The following is a 17,709-nucleotide window of genomic DNA, read 5'->3' on the forward strand; positions in this document are numbered from 1 at the left end:
GGGGGGGGGGGGGGGGGGGGGGGGGGGGGTTGAAGGGGAAAGGTGGAGCAAGAATCATGTAACCATGTTAAAAATGAATATTAATAAATGTTAAAAAAAATGTTTGCCCATCACTGCTCTAAATCACTGTTGATTAGAGAAATGAAAATTAAAACAATTCTGAGATATGACCACATACCCATCAGATTGGCTAACAAGTCAGAAAAGTAAAATGGCAAATGCTGTATAGGATATGGAAAAACAGATACGTACACTAATGCCCTGCTGGTGGTAAAGTTGTTCAGCCTTTATAGAGAGTAATTTGGAACTATGCTCAAAGGACTATAAAACTGTGCATACCCTTTGACCCAGGAGTACCACTATTAGGTCTTTACCCTGAAGAAATCAAAGAAAAAGATTTTTTTCTATATATACACCTATAGGTACAAAAATATTTATACTAATTTTTTTGTGGTAGAGATGTATTAGAAATTGAGGGGGATGCCTATAAATTAGGAAATGGCTAAACAAGTTGTGGCATATGATTGTGATGGCATATTATTGTGCTACAGGAAATGAGGAATAGGATAGTTTCAGAAAACCTTGGGGAAAATATGTGAACTAATGCAAAGTGAAGAACCAGGAAAACTTTGTACACAGTAATAGCAATATTGTAACAATAATTGATTGTGAAAGATTTAGCTACTCTGATGAATACAATGAACTAAGGCTATCCAAAAGAATTCATGAGCTAAAATGCAATCCTCCTCCAAATAGAGAACTGATGAAATTTGAGAGCAGATTGAAGTATATTATTAATCCCTTTATTTTTCTTGGTTTTTTCAAATTGGCTAAAATAGAAATATATTTTGCATGACTTCACATTTATAATGGCTACCATGTTGCTTGCTTTCTTAATAAGCAGGGGAGGGGCCAGAGGAAGGAAAAGAATTTGAAACTCTTAATTTAAAAAAAAAGGATGTTAAAAAAAAGGACAGTGTCAGGGAATCTATTCAGAACGAATGCAGTTGTTGACTCACAACTTATAAAAAATTTAATTTAATTTTTCCCTCAATTTCATGTAAAAAGTTTCCAACATTTTCCAAAAAATGTTGTTTTAATTTCACTCCTTCCCTCCCCACTACCCTTCTTGAGATATTAAACAATTTCTTATCTATTTTATATCTATCATCTAAGGCATTTTTCCATATTAATCTTTTTGTGAAAGGAAACTCAAATAGACAAAAAATTAAGAAAGTGAAAAAAGTTTGCTTTGGTCTGCATTCAGACTCAATTCTTTTTCTCTGTGAGTAGATGGCATTTTTTTTATCATGTAATTTGGGATAGTTTTGAATCATTGTATTGCTGTGAATATCTTTTGTTCATTGTAAAGTAGTCCTGTCACTTTACAATGTTCTCCTTGATTCTGCTTATTTCATTCTGCTTCAGTTCACGTAAGTCTTTCTACGTTTTTCTGAGCACCTTTTGCCATTTCTTATAGCACAATTGTATTCCAATGCAATCATATACTATAACTTAGTCTTTCCCCAATTAATGGGTGTCCTTACACTTTTCAAATCTTTGCCTCCCTAAAAAGAGCTGCTTTAAATCTTTTGTACATATACATCCTCCCCCATCTTTTTTTTTTTAATAATCTCTTTGGGATCCAAACCTAATAATGGTATTGCTGGGTCTGTACTGTTTTGTAGCCCTTTGGACATAGTTCCAAATTGCTCTCCTAGATGATTAAATCAGTTCACAACTCCCCCAACAATGTATTTGTGACCCAGCTTTCCCATATCCCCTTGAAGTTTTGTCATTTTTGTTTTCTGCCGTAATAGCCAGTCTGATAGGTATGAGTGTTAGGAGAGGGTACCTCAGAGTTGTTTTAATTTGCATTTCTCTAAAAAGATTTGGAATATTTTTTGCATGACTATAGAGAGCTTTAATTGCTTTGTTTGAGAAATGCCTATTCATATCCTTTGATCTTTTATCAAGTATGAAATGACTTATTCTTATATATTCAGCTCATTTCTCTTTGTGTTTGAGAAATGAGGCCTTTATTAGTAAAAATAAATTTTTTTGTAAAAAAATTTGCCTTTATGAGTATTGTATATTACTTTCCATCCTATTTACCCCTGTTTTTAGTTTCTGACCTCCACCTCTCCCAATTTGCTCTCTTTTCTATCAGTCTCCTCCCTATCCACTCCTATTTTCCTATAGGTTAAGATAGCTTTCTAAATCCAATTGATTGTGTATGTTCTTCCCTCATTGAACCATGTAAGAGGGAGATTTTAGGTATTTATAGATATATAATTAAAGTGTGGCCACCAGGAATCAACAACTCAGATTGATTCCATAATTAAAATAGACCCAAGTCAGGATCTGGGTTTAAGGTAGTTTATTTACAATTAGGAAGGTAAAAGGTAGGGAAATAGTGAGAGGGAGAGGCTAGTCGAGGCTTGCAAAGGCCTGGATGGAGAGAGAAGGTTAAAAGGCTAAATAAATTAGGCTACAAGCCACAAGGCCTTAGCAATCAGATAGGCTAGACCCTACTTAAGGTAGAGTCTTGGAAAAAATGCCAAGGTAGGCCAAGGAAGTCAGCCTAACTTACCCACATGACCATTCAGAGTAGAAGCTGCCTGAGGTCTCATCCGAGATCCTTTAGCACCAAGTTCAAAGCAGGAATTCCCCTTAGCAGGAAGTAACCAACATACTTGAAGAGATAGTGCCTTTTGTCACTTCCTATGGGTCCACCTCTAATTCAAGTGGACAAATGGCAGCCTCTACACTGATTTGGACTGTCCAAAGGGCAGTCCCTAGTTCTTGATTTGTTACTTATTGTCACGTGTCGGTAACTCATCTCCCCTCCCCACTAAGGGAGGTGGGGATGACATCATCTCGGGTAGGTAGAGTTTTGACTATGAATACACTAGAGCTAATTCTATTTACACAACCAATTCTGATGAGAGTAAAGTTCACATATTCTCCTCCTCACCTCCCTCATCTTCCCTTCCACTGTGATGCTATTTTATGCCTCTTTTATGTGCAATAATTTACCTCATTCTATTTTCCCCTTTCCCCTCCTCTTAATGCATTCCTCTTTCTCATGCCTTAATTTAATTTAATTTTTTTATATCATCCTATCATATACAACTCACACTCTAGCTCTCTGTCTATATATACTACTAACTGCCATAATATTGTTCTTTGGTGTTTGTCTCCCTATGTGGGGATGTACACAGTTTAACCTTTTTGAATATCTTTTTATTTGTCTTTCCTGTTTACTTTTTATGATTCTCTTGAGTCTTGTATTTTTCCTTTTGAGTCTTGAGCCTTGAGTCAAATTTTCCATTTGTCTCTGGTCTTTGAATCAGGAATGCTTGAAAGTCCTCTATTTCATGAAATACCCATATTTAACCCTTAGGGATTTTGCTCAATTTTGCTGGGTAAATGATACTTGGTTGAAGTCCTAGCTCAGTGATAGTGAACCTTTAAGAGATGGAGTGCTAAACCCCACCCCAACCCTACCCACCAAATGGAGAGTCATGTCCACCCCCTCCAGAGACTGCCTGTGTACAGTGCTCCTCCCCATCACCCAGTGTGGGGCACACACTTACCCCTTTACCCCACACAGGGGAGGGAGGAAACCCTTCCATTGGGCTGCTGGGTAGAGGGGTGGGTGAAGTGAGGAATGTCCTCAGTGAGTGTAGAGAGGGGGAGGGGAATGGCCTGAGCACTCTACTCTATTCCATCTGTGCCCTCTATGAGGTGCCCACCTTACTCCCTATGTGCTTTCATTGGGCTGCTGGGCAGTGGGGTGGGGAATGTGAAAAAATGACATCAGGCACAGTGAAAAGGGGAGGAGAGCAGCCCTGCCCAAGTCCCTCTGCCTTCATAGTAACAAATTGGGGGTGGGGGGGATAAAGGCAGCCATGTGCCCACAGATATTGCTCTGCATGCCATCTTTTGTACCTGTACCATAGGTTCACCATTACTGGCCTAGCTCCTTTGCACTTTGGAATATCATATTCCAGGCTTCCTATTCTTTAATGTAGAAGTTGCTAAGTCTTATGTTATCTTGACAGTGCCTCTGCAATCTTTAAATTGTTTCTTTTTGAGTGCTTGAAATATTTTCTCCTTGATCTGGGAGTTTTGGAATTTAGCTATAATATTACTGGGATTTATCCTTTTGGGATCTCTTTCAGGAAGTGATCAGTGGATTCTTTCAATTTCTATATTTCTATTTTGTCTTCTGGCTCAAGAATATCAGGGCAGTTTTCCTTGGTGATTTCTTGAAAGATATATCTAAAGCTCTTTTTTTTATCATAGTTTTCAGGTAGCCCAATAATTCTTAAATTATATCTCCTGGATTTATTTTCCAGTTCAGTTTTCCCCATGAAATATTTCACCTTTTCTTCTATCTTTTTCATTCTTTTGATTTTGATTGCTTCTTGATGTCTTCATGGATTCATTAGCTTCTACTTGCAAATTCTAATTTTTAAGACATGATTTTCTTGAGCCAACGTTTGTATTTCTTTTTCCATTTGGTCAATACAGTTTTGTAAAGAGTCCTTTTCTTTAGTGAATTTTAGTACCTCTTTTTCCAAAGGGTCATTTCTGTCTTACAATGAGTTTTGTTTTCCTTCAGTGCATTTTTGTATATCTTTTCCCACTTGGCCAATTCTGCTTTTAAAAAAAGTTCTCTCCTTTGGATTTTGTGCCTCTTTTAACAATTGGTCTAATGTACTCTATTTTTTAAGATATTAATTCCTTCAGTATTTTTTGTGCCCCTTTACCAAGCTGTTGAGTCTTTTTTCATGATTTTCCTGTATCATTCTCATTTCTTTTCCTAATTTCTCTTTTACTTTTCATATTTGATTTTTAAAATTCTTTTTTTAACTTCTCCATTAATTACTTTTCAATATGAGAGCAATTTATATTTCTCTTGGAGGTTTTGGAGGCAGCAATATTGACCTTGTGGTCTTCTGAATTTGAGTCTACCCTGTCACCAAAAAAATTTTCTGTGGTGAATTTCTTTTGTTGTTGTTGTTGTTGTATACTCATTTTTTTAGTCTTTTTCTTTTCTTTTAGTTTAAAAAACTATCAAAGTTGGGCTCTATAACTGTGATTTGTGCAACTGCTATCAGAACTGACACTGGGAATCTGTTTTCAGTTTTTTCAAGGTGGTCTGATGTAAGAATAGGTGTGTTTAATGTTCTTCAGGCCTGTGTTCTGGTCTATGAGTAACCCCAAACATTCTTTTATCCCTTGGAACTGTGACCAGGGTGCCCTGCTCCCCTGTGTCTGCAAAGTGCCAGTATATGCTGGTGCTCTTCCTTACCCTGTGATTACACCTGAAACTGAGTCCTGCTGTGTGTATGGGCAATGCAACAAGAGTCTTATAGCCAGAGCCAGCAAAGGGACCTCTGTAATCCTAGTCCTTATTTCTTAAGGATACATCTTGTCAGGCATGATGGTGTACTAGATAGAGAGTTGACTTAGAGACAGTAAGACCAACCTTAAGTTTCTGACATATGCTGATTTCCTGACTGTGGGCAAATTACTTAACTTCTTAGTGCTCCCAGGCAAAACTCCAAGGTATTAAATTGATAAGAAAATACCAATCTGTATAGGTGGAAGAAGTTCCTTTATACCGAAGAACTTAGAGATTAACCCTCACCCCATATATATGTGTGTGTGTATATATATAAATATGTGTGTATACCTTCTCCACCACCTATGTTGACTCTTATCTTATCTAAGCCCTGTGAGCTATTGTCAAGCAGCTTTGGCAGAGGGGAAGTCAAGATGGGAGAGCGGCCCTGGTGATGGCTCTTCTTTCTGTTTCTAGAAGAGTTCTGGGATATTTCAGGGATGGGTGAGGAATAAGAGGAGTAAAAGAGTCATTGTTGAAAAATAGCTTATAAAGTTTCTTTTTCTCATACTTTTCAGTTCCCTAAGAGGGGATCAAACCTAAAAATATCTCTCATTTCTGATCTGATGAATTATTTGAAGACTTTTTTCACTCCTCTTATTATCCTTATTTTAGATATAAGGAAATCGAAGCTCAAAGAAGTTAATTGGCTTGCCCATGGCACTGATAGTAAAGTATCATTGATGGGATTTGAATCTAGTCCTTTTCAATTCCAACACCCTATAAGCTATACTACTCTGCCTGAGTAGGTCATAGGATCATTATGTAAAATAAGGATAATAATATCTATATAGAACCTATCCATTGCTTTGAGGCTTAAATAGAAGGAAGGAAATAAGTATTTGTTAAGCATTTAATATGTACCAGGTAACCACTAAGCACTGAAGATACAAATACAAGCAAAAAAAGAACCCTTGAAGAGTTTACATTCTAACAGAGGGAGAGGAAGCTATCTCGGTTTTTTGAAATAAGAGGATATCTGGAACTAAACTGGGAGGAGACTGAAGAAAATCCCCCTTAGCCCTTCCACAAAATGGAGGCTCCAGGAGGAATTCACTAAGGGAGAAGGGAAATGGGCCTTTTGGAGAGATAGGCCATGGTGTGTGGGCCATAGGAAAGGTAGACTGTTAAAGGGTGAACAAATTCCAGGTGCTAAGGGAAATTCCAGAAAGAACTAGTCATAAAAGGAATATATGTTTGATGTTAGAGTACATCGAGAGTTAGACCATGCATAGAATGAAGGTAGGCCAGCCTTGGCCCTTGCACAAACCTCCAAGAAGATATAATCATGTTCAGTGAAAAAAATCATATCTTCCCTTTCTAAAGCTCTGTAGAAAGTAATTTGGTAGGAAAAAGGCCAGATTCCTGAGAAAGCAACAGAAGAGTTGAAGATTATAATGGGAGATACTTCAAACAAAGCAGAAATGACAGAAAGTAAGGTGAGGAATTATGACATATTCCACTGATTCCCGTGAGCATCATCCATCATCATCAACCTAATTTTGACCTACCAGAAAACATTAAAGTTTACACATACATTTCATATGATATTTAAGGTAAGATTAATTGAAATCACTCAACATTGCGGGAAAACAGGACTTTATGTCACTATAGACATAAGCATGTTAGATGAATCGTACTCTATGAAATTCTATTTCTGAATTGAGAAGGGGATATCACTCATAACTTGTCTTAGATATGAATTATCTAATTCTTTTTTTAAAAAAATAAACCCTTACCTACCATCTTGGAATCAAAACTGTGTATTGGTTCTAAGGCAGAAGAGTGGTAAGAGCTAGGCAGTGGGGGTCAAGTGACTTGCCCAGGGTCACACAACTAGAAAGTGTCTAAGGCCAGATTTGAACCCAGGACCTCCCATCTCTGGGCCTGGCTCTCAATCCACTGAGCCACCCAGCTGCCCCTATAAGTTATCTGATTCTTAAGTAAGCTTAAAATGTTTAATTTAAACCATTTCTTTTTTTTAATATTTTACATTTTTTGTCATTTATCAGTGACATCTGCAACTGCAACTAATAAATGGTAAAAAAAAAAAAGAGATTCGGTTTAAAATAAAAATTGGTTTAAATTAAACGTTTTAGGTTTACTTATGAAAATGAAAAAGAAATATAGAGAAAAAGAGACCTTGCAATCTGGGGTGCATTGGGCATTCCACAGCCTTGCTGGAATGGAAGCCCCTAATCTTATGCTGTTCCCACAGAAAGTCTTGAAACTCTATGTGATGAATGCCACGCCAGCTTTGGTGATTTAGATCCATGGATGGTCTGAATACTCTGTTTCTAGGAACCCTATGTTTGTCAATCCAATGCTCATTCCTTCAGGGTGTAAAGAAAAATTACCTCCACCCCATTTGATGGTATCTCCTGATGCCATCCCCTCGCATCAGCCTGAGTGTCAGCATACAATGCCACCATGGAGAGAGGAGGTATGTAAATCCAGAAAAGAAGCGTAGATTCTCCCCACTTCTGCACTGCTTCAGAATAGCCAGCTAAATGGAGACGCTAAAATCAGGGTAGTGTTTCCTTAGGAATGATCTAGCTCCATCCATCCTCTCTCTTATCTCTCACCTTCTCCTTTTATTAACAAATCGTTATAACCTCTGGACTGGTCCCACAATTTTATATTAATAAGGGCTTAATGGAGGAACTCAGAATGGCATTAGCTAATGCTTCTCCAGCCATAGTTGGCACCAATGCTTGGACTGTTCACCCCCCACTCTTATCACATGAGCAGCCTGCCTCCTTTTCAGATATCATATGTTCTAATTCTGTTTTTTTCTTCTGTTCAACTTCTGCCTCCAACTTTTGATTGGGTGGTATCTCATGATAACTCACCCTTTCCTCTAATTGACCCACTCTTTACTGGCATGGCTCATCATTAAGACATTGCCATTACAAACTGAACCAGCTAGGTGGTGAAGTGGGTAGAGCTCTGAGCCTGGAGTCAGGAAGACCTGAGGTCAGTCTCAGACACTTACTAGCTGGTGTGACCCTGGGCAAGTCATTTAACCTCTGCTTGCCTCAGATTTCACAACTGTAAAATAGGGATTATAGTAGTACCTACATCTGAAAGATATTGTAAGGGTCAGATGAGATAACATTTGCAAAGCACTTAGCACAGTATCTGTACATAGTAAGTGTTTACTAAATACTTGTAATCCTCCCTCCCTTCAAGATCAGACTGGTAAACCTATGATATAGAGTAGTCTTGGTCCCAATCCCTGATCTGCCTAAGGAAAACGGAATAGATTGCCTTGGTGAATGGGTGAAACAGAGGTAAGAAGAATGCCACAGAAGTTGAGTTGAATAAAACTGAGGAAGAAGTAATTGCCAATATGGATCTTGAAATTTGTGAGCAAGATGGCAAGAAATGTTTTTTTTTTAATTTGTAATTTGTGATTTTATTGATATAAAACTTCTACTCACAGATGCATATCATAACCTTGCCTCCACACACACAACATGGTGGATACTAATAATTAAGAATAAGAATAGCTTGCATTTGTAGAGTGTTTTAAAGTATGCAAATACTTTACACATATTTTTTCATTTGATCCACTCAACTGACCTGTGAGATCAGTGCTATCTTTATCCCTATTTTAAAGATGAGCAAACTATGACTGATAAGAAGTTCATTAACTTATACAGCTATTGAGTGTCTGAGGCAGGATTCAAACTATGGTCTTCCTAACTCAAAGGCCAGTTCTATTTCTCAAATGCAAAACCTCAAATCTCTCCCCATACTGATTAATCATTTATTCAGTTACCTACAATGAGCTTCCTAGAGAAAAAGTCTGACCATGTCTCTTCCTCTCCTCTATCAACTATAGTGACTCCCAATTACCTTTAGTACTTATTGTAAGCTCCTTTATTTAGCTTTTAAATGCCTTTTTACCTGGCCCCTTCCTGCCTTTTCAATCTTCTTATACTTTACTCCATTCATATGCAATGAAAAATCTGGAAGCACTGGTTTCTTTGCTGTTCTTCAAGGGAAACAATTCAACTTCTGACCTTAGGCAATTTCATTGACTATCCCCTATACTGGTGATGGGCAAACTAGGGCCTGTGGGCCAGATGTGGGCCCCCTGAAATGTTCTATCCAGCCACAGGACATTATTCCTAATCTGATGAATACAATGAGTAGGATACAATAAAATGAAACTTCAAAAGAGTTGCCTTAGAAACAGACTGACAGATGAGCTTGCCCGTCACTGTCCTATACCAATGATGGTGAACCTATGGCACATGTGACACACAAGGTATGCAGAGCCCTTTCTGTGGGCACTCCTCTAGTCACCTGCCAGTTTGTTACTGGAAAGCCAGAGGGACTCAGGGCAGAGCTGCTCCTCTCCTCCTTTCCATGCACCTGAGGACATTCATTACTTCACTCACCCCTCTGCCCAGCAGCCCAATAGGAAGGCTTCTCTCTCCCCTAACTGGGGTAAAGGGAAGGCAAGAGGGGTGGCAGAGGCAGGGGTTGGGGGGGAATGGCACTTGGTCTCTGCAGGGGCAGGCACAGCACTTGCTCTGGGGGGATAGGGTGGAGGCAAGTCTGACACTATCTCTAAAAGGTTCACTATTACTGCCCTATACCTAGAATGCTCTCTCTCCTCATCTCTATTTCCTGGCTGCCCTGGCTTCTTTCAAATCTCAGCTAAAATCCTACCATAGGCAAGAAGCCTTTCCCAGCCCCTCTTAATGCTAGTGCCTTTCCTCTGAGATTACCTTCCATCTACTTTCTACATATCTTGTGGATACATAGTTGTTTACATGTTGATTCTCTTATTAAATTGTGCTCCCTCTTTGGGAGCATTGTTTGGTTAGTCTTTTTTTTGTATCCTCAAGAGTTTAGCACAGTGCCTGATATATGTCAGTCACTTAGTAAATGCTTGTTGATGGTTGGCTGACTGACCTACTGTATCCACAATGTCACCAAATTGGATGGCTTATAAAAGTATTTGAGGCTGAAAAACTTATCACTCTATAGATAATCTGATGATGCCTCTCCATACATGTTGAAAGCTAGTCCTCATATGATAAGCATATTGACTTTTACTGTTGTTAATAGAATGAATTTAAATATATTCAAAGAACTTTATTCTACATTCTATGTACCATGATCTGTCCAAAAGACAAAATTTTATTTATTTTTATTTTTTAATTCCTTAATTTAGAATATTTTCCCATGGTTACATGATTCATGTTCTTACTCTCCCTTCCTCCCACTCCCCTCCCGTAGCCAATGAGCAATTCCACTGGCTTTTACATGTGTCATTGATTAAGGCCCATTTCCATATAGGGTGATTACTTAGAGTCTATCTACATCCCCAATCATGTCTCCATTGATCCATGTGATCAAGCAATTGTTTTTCTTCTGTTTTTCTATTTCCACAGTTCTTTCTCTGGATATGAATAACATTTTTTCTCATAAGTCCCTCAGAATTGCAGAAGACAAAATTTTGAAAGGACAAAAGGAGTTTATTTTCCCCACTGTATGTCAGGATGAATTATTCTTTTTTATGGTATTTAGTACAACTGTTATAAATTCTTTTCTCCTCTTCCCTCTTTGCTCAAAGGCAGGAGAGATATTTGATTGGCTAAGTAGTAATGTAGGTATGGGAGGAAGATAAATAAGCATTTATATGGCACCTACTATGTGCCTCGTACTGTATTAAGCGCTATTTTTACAAATATTATCTGATTTGATCCTCACAACAATTCTAGAAGGTAGTTGCTTCTATTATTCCCATGTTATAGTTAAGGACATTGAGGCATGCAGAAGTAAAGTGATTTGTCTAAGTCACACGGCTAGTATATATCTGAGGTCATATTTGAATTTGGGTCTTCCTGACTCCACACCTGGCACTTTATTTACTGTGACACTAGCTACCTCTTATGGTATGGCACTAAAAGCCCACCAGCAACCAGATTTCTGATCAGTTGATAACAAGTTTGGGGTTGTAAGTCAATAGATACCCTTGATCTAGAAGGACCAGGAGGGTACCCTAAATAACATGTTTTCATATGGTTGTTATGGTATGAAAGATGATATCCTTGGGTAGAGTAGAACAAGGATAGCACATAGTGGCATGAACTTCAGGCTTAAGCAATCACGACTTGGCTGGTTGGCTCTTCTTGATACCTTGACTAAGTTCATCTACATGATTCCTGCTTATTTCTATATTGATTCCCATTTACAGACTAGAAGCAATTACTACAGTTTCTCCTGATATCATCATGTCTTTTAAACTTGCATTATATATCCCAGGTCTCTTTGAGAGGAAGTTCCAGTCATATTGTGTGCCCTCTTATGGTGTCATCTTATCTAACTAGACTTTATCTTCCAACTACTCCTATAAGATATACTTCTGGTTGGTGGACATCTTGTCCTGGTGGTCAGGTCAGAAGATCTTTGTGTCACAGACTAATCTCCATTACTATTCAAGGTCAGACTTGTCTTCTATTTTCTTCTCCTTCTACTTTAGTTCCTGGTTAGCTCTTTTTAAATATATATTAGTGTTCAAATAAGTATTAGGTAAGTACCTTCTAAGATATGTTTATTCCTCCCTCCAATTAATAACTTTTAACCATACCTTTTTAACATCAGACTCTCTTCTTGAAAAAAAAATTAGTAAAAGTCAACTGAAGCAATTGTTTGTGATAATGTCATTCTATACCCATAATCCTCTCTTCTCTTTCAAAATAAGAGAGGAGTTTTTTCTGTTGTTTTTTTTTTTTAATCTCCAGAACAAAGATTGGTCAATTAAATTAAGGATTCATTAGGCTCCTACTATTTTTCTGGAACTGTGGTGGTCCTGGGAATACGAACATAAAAATGAAACAGTTGCTGTTTTCATAGAGCTTAAGTTCTGCTGGAAATATCATAGCTATAGGGCAAGGAACATGTAAAATAAATACAAAGTCATTTTGGGGAAGAAGCACTAAAAATTGGGGCAAATAAGAGCAACCCTCATGAAGATGGTAATATTTTAATTGCTTCTTTAAAAATAAGAACCCTTTACCTTCCATCTTAGAATCAATACTCTAAATTGGTTCTAAAGCAGAAGAGCAGTAAGAGATAGGCAATAGGGGTTAAGTGACTTACCTAGGGTCACACAGCTAGGAAGTACCTGAGGCCAGATTTGAACATATGACCTCCCCTCTCTAGTCCTGGCTCTCAATCCACTGAGCAACTTAGCTGCTTCTGACGAGAACCAGGCATGTGGGACAGCAGACATAAAGATACAGAAGCAAAAGTGTCGTATGCAAATAATGCAAGTAGATCTGTTTAGCTGGTGTGAATAGTATGAGAATTTCCTGAAATTAATCTTTCACCAATTTTTTTAGAGTTGTTTTCACTTACATTGTTGTAATCATTATTTATATCATTCTTATGTTCTATTTTCTCATTCTGCATCAGTCCATATAAGGCTTCCCATGTTTCTCTGAATTTTTCATATTCATTTCTTTTTATAGTGCAATAATATCCCATTACATTTATATATGGCACTTGGTTGGGCTATTTTCCAAATTAGTAGCATCTTTATTTTATTTTATCTTATTTTTGCCTCAAAGACAATGTCATGAATGAATGAATTAAAAAAAAACATTTATAAAGAAGCATTCAGTAAATGCTTGGAGCACTGAACCTCTTCATCTCTGCCTCCTAGCTTCTCTGGCTTCTTTCAACTTCAACTAAAGTCTCTCCTTCTGCCAGAAGTCTTTCCTAGTCCTCCTTAATCTTAGTACTCTCTCTACAAAATTGTCTCCAATTTATTTGTATATATCTTGTTCATGCAGAATTGTTTACATGTTGTTTCCTCTGTTAGACTCTGAACTCCTTGAGAACAAAGTTTTTATTTTCTCTCTTCTTTGAATCACTAGCACTTAGCACAATGCTTAGCACATGAATATATGCTTAATAATTACTTGCTGATTAACTAATGGGAAAACCAACATGTATGGGTGAGTGTTGGCCAGAGAAAAGTGTTTTGGATTCAGTAGCCACAGGGATGGTAAATGAATTCATAGAGCAATCGATCTTTTCTAGGATGGTAGTGTTATTTGATTGTTGTTCCCAGAACTATACTAGAAAGCTGACTAGAGGAAAGGATGGGTAGAAATGAAGGTGTAAAGTGGTAGCATCCACTGGGTGGATCCTGGGGCCAAGAGATCTGGAGATGTGTAACTAGTCAAAAGTTCAGGGTTCTAAGGTAGGCTGGAGTGAAGAAACAGGGCATGAATATTTCCAGAGAGCAGCATTGTAGATCTTATAGAAATATTTTGTTACTTATAGGATCATTTTTTTAGTTTATCTTTTTGGGATATGTGTCTACTAGCGTGATAATTGAGTCAAAGAGTATACGTATTTTACTTGTTTTTGTTGTTGTTCAGTTGTTTTTAGTTGTGTCTTGACTCTTCATGACCCCATTTGGGGTTTTCTTGGCAAAGAGTGATTTACCATCTCCTTCTCCAGCTCATTTGGCAGATAAGGAAACTGAGGTGAACAAGGTTAAGCAACTTGCCCAGAGTCATCCACCTAGTAAGTGCCTGAGGTTGGATTTGAACTCAAATGTTGCTGACTCTGGACCCATATTCTATTCACTGTGCCACCAAGGAGCCCCTGTAGCTTAGTTACTTTTGCTTATTTAATTCCAAATTATTTTGAACTATACCGTATATTAGTGTACCAATTTCCCCAACATTGACAGTTGCTGTCTTTTGTCATCTTTGTCACCTTAATGAATATGCGATGAAACCTCAGAGTTGTTTTTTATTTTCCCCTATTATTAGTGATTTGAGAGTATCCTTTCTTATGGTTGATGATAGTTGGCATTTCTTCTTTTGAAAATGTTTTGCTTATATTCTTTGACCACTTGATTTATAAATAACATTAGACTGGATTTACATTTGATTGAATGACTTTAAAAGTATTTATCAAACACTTACTAAGTCCCAAGAACTGTGTTAAGTAATGAGGCTACAAATTGAAAAAGCAGTTTCTACCTTATAGAAATAGCTAATATTCCAATTGGGAGAGATAGGATATTATAACTGTAAAGTTAGTGGAAAAGATCAGAAGACCCAAGGATTTAGTAAAGGGACATATGGAAAAGTCTAGAAATCTTGGGCTTAATCGGCAGGTCAGAATATAGTCAGTACACAGTAGCAGAATAGGTGTTAATAGAACCTGGTCTTTCTCCAACCTACCAGAAGGATCAGCATTGGTGACTCCAAACTCAAATACAAATAGTGTGAATAGTTGCCACTACATAGTATCAGGATGCTCCCAGGCTTGAGAGAAGGGCAAAGGGAAAGCAATGGGGGAAGGTGGAATAGTTTTGGCTGGGGAGGATGTATTCCTGCCACCTGACTATACTTTATTAAAAAGGGACAATTTCCTAAGAAGTACTTGAAATTTGAAAAGTCATTTACAGTCATAGACAAAAGCAGAAAGGTTATCTAATTAGTTAGAAAATATTTATTGTTGTCCACATTATCATATTAAGTACTAAGGCTAGATGGACTAGACTAGTTGTGTTAAAATCATTATCTGGGATAAGATGGATGCCACCTTGACTGACAGGGGTGGCAGTTGAGAATTTGGAATGTTCCTAGGGGGTATTTATAGTACAAAGTACTTTGGCCACATGAAACAAGAGAATTTAGATTCCTTGTCAGGTCAAACAGTACTCATACTTTTTCATTAGAACATCACATGAAAAACCTTGTATATATGTATTATATTGTTACTAACCCATAATAAATGGATAGCTTACTACCCGTGGGGAGAGAATAGTGAAAGAGAAGTTCAATTCTAGATAGCAAAGGGACAGTGTAAAATAGTTTTAAATGTTCAAATAGAATAATCAATAGGGAATGTCAGATAGACATTGTATAGTGTAGGTTAGTTAGCAATGTGACTAATAAACTAATGCACTAATATAGCTTAAGAACTTACACACTAATCTTCCTAATAATAGATTAGGGACTAGAAGTGTAAAATGTTAAAAAAAATGTTTTGTGTTAGGAATGTTCATTTTAAAAATTTCAGTATTAGAAAATATTAAGATAGTTTGTTGCAGAAAATGCATTTGCTTAGAAAGTAAGAAGCAATCTAGAGAGACATTGTTATATTTGTTACAATGATTATGTGTTATACTTTATGTTCAAATTCACAACCTATACAAAAGCAATGTATTCAAACTCCACACTTTCCTAGAAAAATCTTTCCCAATCCTTTGTCCTTAGCATAGATAAGCATAGATAGATACGACAATAGATTATATAGAATTTATTATTTTGGGAAGGGTAGATAGAGGGATAGGAATACATAAGTTTAGTTAAGCATACAGTAGAAATCCAACAATGAAGATGATCAACAGGAAATTTACAGGTTGAAATTTACATAAAACAAAGAGGCATTTATGTTAAAATCATTATCTGGGATAAGATGGATGCCACCTTGACTGAAAGGGATGGCAGTTGAGAATTTAGAATGTTCCCAGGGGCAGTGAGCCAGGGGCAAAAGTCGGTTGGCTCCACCCTATAAATACCCCCTAGGAACAGCAGTTGAGGGTTTCAGAACTGAGAGCTGAGACTTAAACAAACTTCTCTTGGAGCAAGGACTGGGACAGAGGGAGGTGAAGGATGGGAGAAGGTAGGCCTGAACCTGTAACCTGTACCTGACTGAGAGAGAGCTAGTGATCCATCAACACCATTGATAGTAGAGCTGAGAGTATAGAGACCATCAAGCAACATCAACATCAATAGCCTTCCCTGATCTCTGGCTTGGCTGTGGCCAGGTCAGGTCAGAGTTAGTGAGAGGGTGAAGACCTCTAGCCTCTATCAGTTTAGCAATCTCCAGACCTGATCAATGATTAGCTTAGTAGTCAAACAATAGCAATAGGGTTCCCATATCCCCAAACCTATTACTTGTTTTCCTTTCCCCATTAAGAGTTAAGACAGTGATTTACCAACAAGTACCTTTCCTGAGCAGTTATTCTATTACTGCCCTTGGGAAGGGGAGAATCAATTAGGCAGTCAGATACCAATGTTTTCAATAGCCAATCAATAGCCTATTAACAACTAATCCAACCTCAGATTGGGCCTAATGAGGTTAACCATCTACCTACTCTCTCAAGGGTCCCAACCTGGAACACTTTTAGAAGGAAGTCACTGACAGGCTTAACCAACCAAGCCTATCAGGGAGAAGAGGGATAGATTAGATCAATAGCTATTGTGAAAGGATTAGGTGTTCTTCCTTCACCAACTATAGCTGGATTAGGCCTTGGGCACCTGATCCTTCCTTCAATCATCCATCCTCTAATATCTAGAGAGGAGGATCTAAAGGAGATATACAAAGATATATCCTATCTTTATTCCTTTTTAACTGTTGTCAAACAACAACAATGGTATCCCTAGAATCTATCAAAGTGCTGAAGGCAACTAGGTGGCACAGTGAGTATTATGCTGAGTTAGGAATCAGAAAGACTCATCTTCTTAAATTCTATTCTAATCTCAGACATTTACTAGCTGTATGATTCTGGACAAGTCTCTTAATCCTGTTTCCCTTAGTTTCTTCATATCTGTAAAATGATCTAGAGAAGGAAATGACCAATGCCAAGAAAATCTAAATGGGGTCACAAAGAGTAAGATGTGACTGAAAAATGATAAAGATTGATGAATTTCAGATGATTCTGTCTTTCAAATGATTTTTTTAAATTTTTAAGAAGTTTATAGGGCACAGAATTAAATCAAGGCAAATATTTCCTTGTGAGAAAATTCACATTGATTTGTTGTTGGCACTTCTCAGACTATATAAACTATAAAAATGTCTGAACAAGAGACTATTTAAGTCTTGCACCTAACTGATATCACTCCTGGATTCTCTAGTCAGTCGGAGGTGTAAATGCAATGGCAACAAGACAGATAGCAAGTTGGAGGAACCATTTTTAATCAATCCCCAAAGGTAGATTATTTTGGATTGGTATTGGGCCACCTTTATTCAGTTAAATGAATGGCCAAATCATTGATGAAATCCAAAAGAATTGATGACCTGTGAAAGAGGCCTGTGAATTTTTGCAACTGTTTTCTCAGGAAATGAGAAATTCTTAGTACATGACTTCTCCAAAATACCTGTGGAAAATAATGCCCTAATGCAACTATGAAACTGTAATTAGGGGTTATTGAGGAATCCAGGGATTCCCCAAGCAACTTTCTTTGCTCTTTCCAGACACTAAAGGAAAGATACACATGTTTGCATCCTTTGATTAT

This window comes from Gracilinanus agilis, chromosome 3 (genome assembly GCF_016433145.1).
Source record: "Gracilinanus agilis isolate LMUSP501 chromosome 3, AgileGrace, whole genome shotgun sequence".
Lineage (NCBI taxonomy): Eukaryota > Metazoa > Chordata > Mammalia > Didelphimorphia > Didelphidae > Gracilinanus > Gracilinanus agilis.